The sequence below is a fragment of the Rhineura floridana genome, unplaced genomic scaffold, assembly GCF_030035675.1.
Source record: "Rhineura floridana isolate rRhiFlo1 unplaced genomic scaffold, rRhiFlo1.hap2 scaffold_25, whole genome shotgun sequence".
In the NCBI taxonomy this organism is placed as follows: Eukaryota; Metazoa; Chordata; class Lepidosauria; order Squamata; family Rhineuridae; genus Rhineura; species Rhineura floridana.
This window is the reverse complement of record NW_026902522.1, coordinates 85,001-90,000: the sequence shown is the minus strand read 5'-3', so window position 1 is coordinate 90,000 and position 5,000 is coordinate 85,001. Positions and strand designations below refer to the sequence as shown.

The 5,000-nt window shown below is 45.6% G+C and overlaps 1 protein-coding gene across 1 annotated transcript in view; it reads left to right on the top strand.

Moving 5' to 3' along the window:
* Positions 1-5,000, top strand: part of LOC133375381 (collagen alpha-1(I) chain-like) — an 8,819-nt gene that overhangs the window by 2,419 nt on the left and 1,400 nt on the right. The gene's annotated exons all lie outside the window — the stretch shown is intronic.

Genomic DNA, 5,000 nt, shown 5'->3' with positions numbered 1-5,000 from the left:
TACGTACCACCCACGCCACCCCCAGCACCTTTCCCGCAGCTGCCTCCAGGTCCACCCTCACCCTCACCCTCTAACCCTCACCCTCTAACTCTCACCCTCCAGGTCTACCGGGGGGGGGGGGGGGGAGAGGGGGCAGCTAGCCTCCTGTTCGACTCGCCGCCCCCTGCGTGCGTGCGCGCGTGCGGATCAGCGCTCCGCCGGGGACTCCGCCACCGCCTCGTTGGTGCATGTGAGCAAGTATTTGTTTTACAAAGGAACTCTGTCCGTGAAGGGTTAATAGCCACAGAAGCTAAGATAAGCATCAGGTGCGATTAATTAAGGTTGGGAACACGCCCGCCGAGTCATCCTGAGTGCTGGAGCGATGAGAGAAGGAAAGCAGCGCAGGGTTAAGGGGTGCAGATGCTCTCCGTATCTCTCCAAACACCCGCGGAGCGCTCGCTGTCTGAGTTAAACGCCGCAAGTCTGATGACGAAGGCGCACGGAACCTCTGGCTGTGCTGCTGTAGAAATCCTGTATATAGACTTTGGACTGCATTGTATCAAGCGTTTGCTGTTCTCTTCTGTTTACTTTGTGCAACGTCTGAGTAAACGACTGCTTATAGCACTAACACGTGTATCCAGCCTCTTGGTGCGAAAGAGGGGTCCAGAATAACCCGATCACGCCTTCCTCCTTTTCTCCTCTCCTTCCCACACGCACGCACGCACCCCCCCCCCCCCCCCGCCGCCGCGAGCGGCCACCAGGTCCGGGTTCGTGGAGAAGCCTCCAGGTCTCCCGTCGGATGTTACCCCTGCTTTAAACAGGGGACTGGGTCTTTCATGACGCCCGGGGGTGGGGGGTGGGGGGTGGGGGGAGGCTTCTACACGGGGGGGGGGGGGGCATGCCGTGAGAGAACGAAGCTGTGGGCCGCCATCGGGGCCGTTCCGGGGGAAAGAGGCAAAAATGCAGATGATGTATCTATCTTGGTAAATGATAAACAGGAAATAGAAATAATCAGAGATTTGTTTGAACAGTTTGGTCAGGCTTCTGGTGGTCATTTAAATATGCAAAAGAGTTTTATGATATCGCCCAATAACATTAAGGGAAATATACAAGTAATGCCACTGGAACATCTGATTAGTAATAATAATAAAAATGAAGCAATACATTCAGAAGCTGAGGAAGGGCAAATTCAAACACATGTTAAATTATTAGGAATTTATTTTGCAGTCAAATGGGAAGGGTGGGAATATAATTGGAACATGTGGAGAGATCAAGTCAAAGAAAAAATACAAATGCGGCCAAAAATGGCATCTTTCTATTTATCGGAAAGCCATGTACGTTAGTACGTACTTGGTACCGGTAGTAGGTAATTTGGCAGCTGTCTACCCACCACCTGAAAGGATCGTTAAAGAGATTAATAAAATGGCATTTAAGTTTCTATGGGGAACGGCTAATTTCCCCCTTGCAAGAGCAGAGGCGTACAAATCTGTAGCACAGGGTGGTCTAAATTTTACAGCAATTGGTTTCAAATTTTTAGCAATTTTTGTTAGTCATAATTTTGGGAAGTGGGCAGAGGTAGAAAGAAAAGAATTGGCACCTCATTTTTGGTTGGTGGCTTTTGCCAAACACCGGAGAATTAAAGATTGGGCCAAAATATGGTGGGAAGAAAGATAAGGTCAATTATAAAATCACACCATCGCTGAAGTGTTTTGGACCTGATTATTTGATTGAAATGTACAGTAATGTAAGAGAATGGAAATTAAGGGCAAGCATCATAAAAATGGAAAGGTGTGAACCAAAAGTGAAGAGAAAGAAAATGTATAGGAATTTATTAGAAGTAAATAGTTTTCAGCCGGAATGTGAAAAGAATGTAAAAAGGGGAAATTTATCCATGTATTTAAAAGAGCCTGTACACCAGATGGAATTCTTGAAAGATCAAAGAATTCCTTATAAACTATGGGACATCAGATGGAAGTTTTTTCATCAGATTTATAGCGTGCAAGCAAATACGCCGTGGCTAGCCAATGTTAACCAAGCTTGTCCACGATTAAGGTGTCAGGAAGAAGCTGTAAGAACAGGGCAGACACAAAAAGAAACCGTTCCACATTTTGTTAAAGACTGTGTATCTGCGAAAGAGACGTGGACTATAATTGCTAAAACTCTGGATTGGCCAGACCTTTTGAGGGAAAACTATTGTTTCGGGAGCGGAACCGGAAAAAGGAATTCAAGGCCCGAGAGAAAGAAAAGGAGTGAAAAGACCTAGAAATAAAAACAACGTAGTGAATAATTACTGGAAGGTACCCTGGACAACGATAAGAATTGTCAATTTATTTGTTCTAAGTATCTTATGTTGGCAACGGTTAAAAGAAAGTAAGACTCAGAACATATGCAGTTCCGGAAGTACGATTAGGACGATATTATCAGAAATAAGAGAACTGAGTTCATTTGAAAAAGAAAAATTGCCGCATGAGAAGCGGAGAAAATTCTGGCCGTGGACATCAGAGTCGACCCCTCCTATAACACAGAGCTGAGCTGAGATGAATATTTTGTGTTAGTGTTAGGTTAGTTAGGAAAAGTATGTGTATTAGCTAGATGCGTTATTCTGAGAGTGGCGATATTGTTACGTGTTTTCGCGTGCGGGATGTGACCAGTAGTATGAATAATTTTAATAAAAAACCTTACCTAAAAAAAGAAAAAAATCTTCCCTAAGCCGAAGCCTGTTTGCAAGGAGGAAGGACGTGGTTTTCCGGAGCTCCTGCGAAGGGCTTGGGTGAGCGCTAGGGTTGCCAGGTTCAATCCCTGAGACTGATCCTGTCATCTTCAGGAGAAAAGAAAGTCAGCCAAGTGCAGGTGGTTCTTGCAACCTTGTAATGGAAAAAAAACCACAAGGCGGAATTCTCCCTTCCCTCGGCACAACTTTTAAAGATACAGAAGATCTCTTAGAGGCTGGGCCTGGCAACCAAGAGGTCTTTTGTATCTTTAAAAATTGTGCAGGGAGAATTCCACCTTGCGGTTTTTCCAATTACAGGGTTGCAAGAACACCTGCACTTGGCTGACTTTCTCTTCTCCTAAAGATACAGGATCGGTCTCAGGGATTGAACCTGGCAACCCTAGTGAGCGCGGTTTTAACCCCCTTCGGGGGGGGGTTGAATTTCTTCAAAAATAGTATCTGGACGTTCCTAAGACTGTGGGGATTCTTTTGAGACCACTTGTGTATTTGGGGGACGTACGGGTGGGGTGGGGGAGCTGTAGGTTTCCCCCCCCCCCCTCCCTCCCCAACGAGGCCTACTGATCCCAAACAAACCTCCCCCCGGCTGGGGGAGGGAAGGACTTCAAAATGGAGGCCAAACAGCTCATAGAAATAGATAGAAAGCTCAAACAAGAGCTTCGCCAGAGAAAAGGAGAGAGAGTTAAAAAGAAAGAACTCCCTCCAAAAGGTGAAGGCCAACTGGGGAGTTGGGAGGAGAAAGAAGAACCTCCAAACAGGATTGGAGTGCAAGCTGGAGCCTCTTTATCCAGCAACCTCGTTAAGATTCTTCAGTTTGTACGGAAGACAGAGTCGCCTAAGCCTACAGTACAGTATATTACAGAGGAAAAGTCAGGAGAAAAGAAAGAAGTTATACAAGAGCAGATAAAAACGACAGATGAGATGAAAGAAATGAATTTAGAAATGCAAGATGTATTATACAATCTCTGGAATCTTTAAGAGATAACGGGGTAGGTAACGCATGGATTTTCTTACAAGTCTCTAAGTTTGTTTGATTTCCCTTTAGGAATTCTATTGTATTCCCAGGGTTGCATTGCAACGTCTGCAGGCTTTGTAGAGGAAAAAGCAAGCACGCAAAAAGCAAGCATGCGAAAAGAGAGTAAAGCAAACCCGCGAAATGCAGACTTGCAAAATGCAAACCTGCAAAAAGCAAGCAAAGAAGACTTGCAAAAAGCAACCCTGCAGAGAGTAAGCGTGCAAACTGAAAACTGCAACCTCCAAACTGCTAATAATGATGTAATTGACCAGGCCTGGGAATACTCTCAGCTCGATACAAATCCTGAAGCAGATTCCGGAGATTGTATGGTCAAGCTTGCAACTTCTGCAAGCTTTGTAGAGGGAAAAGCAAGACAACAGCAAGAAACTAAAGCAAGCCAGCAAAATTACAAGTCTGCAACATGTAGCAAGCGAAGCAAAGTTGCAAAAAGCAAGCCTGAAAAATGGAAACCAGCAAAAAGCAAGCAATACAAGCTTGCAAAAAGCAAGCCTACAACATGCAAATATGCAAAAAGTAAATATGCAAACTGCAAACTGTAAAATGCAAACTGCTCATAATGATGTCAGTGACCAGGCCTGGGAACGCTCTCAGCTACCCACAACTCCTGGAGTGGAGCAACCACTTGGAAATCCTGATACGGATGCAGCAGCAGCAGCAGCAGCAGCAGCAGCAGCAGCAGCAGCAGCAGCAGCAGCAGCAGCAGCAGCAGCAGCAGCAGCAGCAGCAGCAGCAACTACTCAATTAGATCTACGCGAGTCCATGGAGAACTCTGAAGCTAAACACAGAAAGACTCTAGAGCAGAAGGAAGGAAAGGAAGCAGGAGAAGAGAAGAGTATTAAAATATCAAACTCAGAAAAAGAAAGCAAGAGATTTGAAACATCTCAGAGATCCTGTGAGACCAGTTTTGGTGATAGCCATGCTGAAGGCGAAAAGGAGGTTGAATATGAAACAGAGGCTGAGGCTGATGCATCTGCAACTGTGATGGAAGATGAAGAAAGCGAAGTCTACTACCTGTAGTAGAGGGCGGAGCTAGAGAGACCAGAATTCTGTTGCGTTGGAAAGAACAATTAAAATCTGGATGGCTAAATTATCATACCTGGCTGAAGGCTGAGCCAGGTGGATCTTGGGACATGTTAAAAGTATGGGGTTTTCTTGTTGCCCATATGGCAGTAGTTCCCGCCCCTGCAGGCCCTAATTTAACCAGACTTAGCCGTGATGCTATTTTAGGTTGGCTGGACAAGACACACAGGACAATGC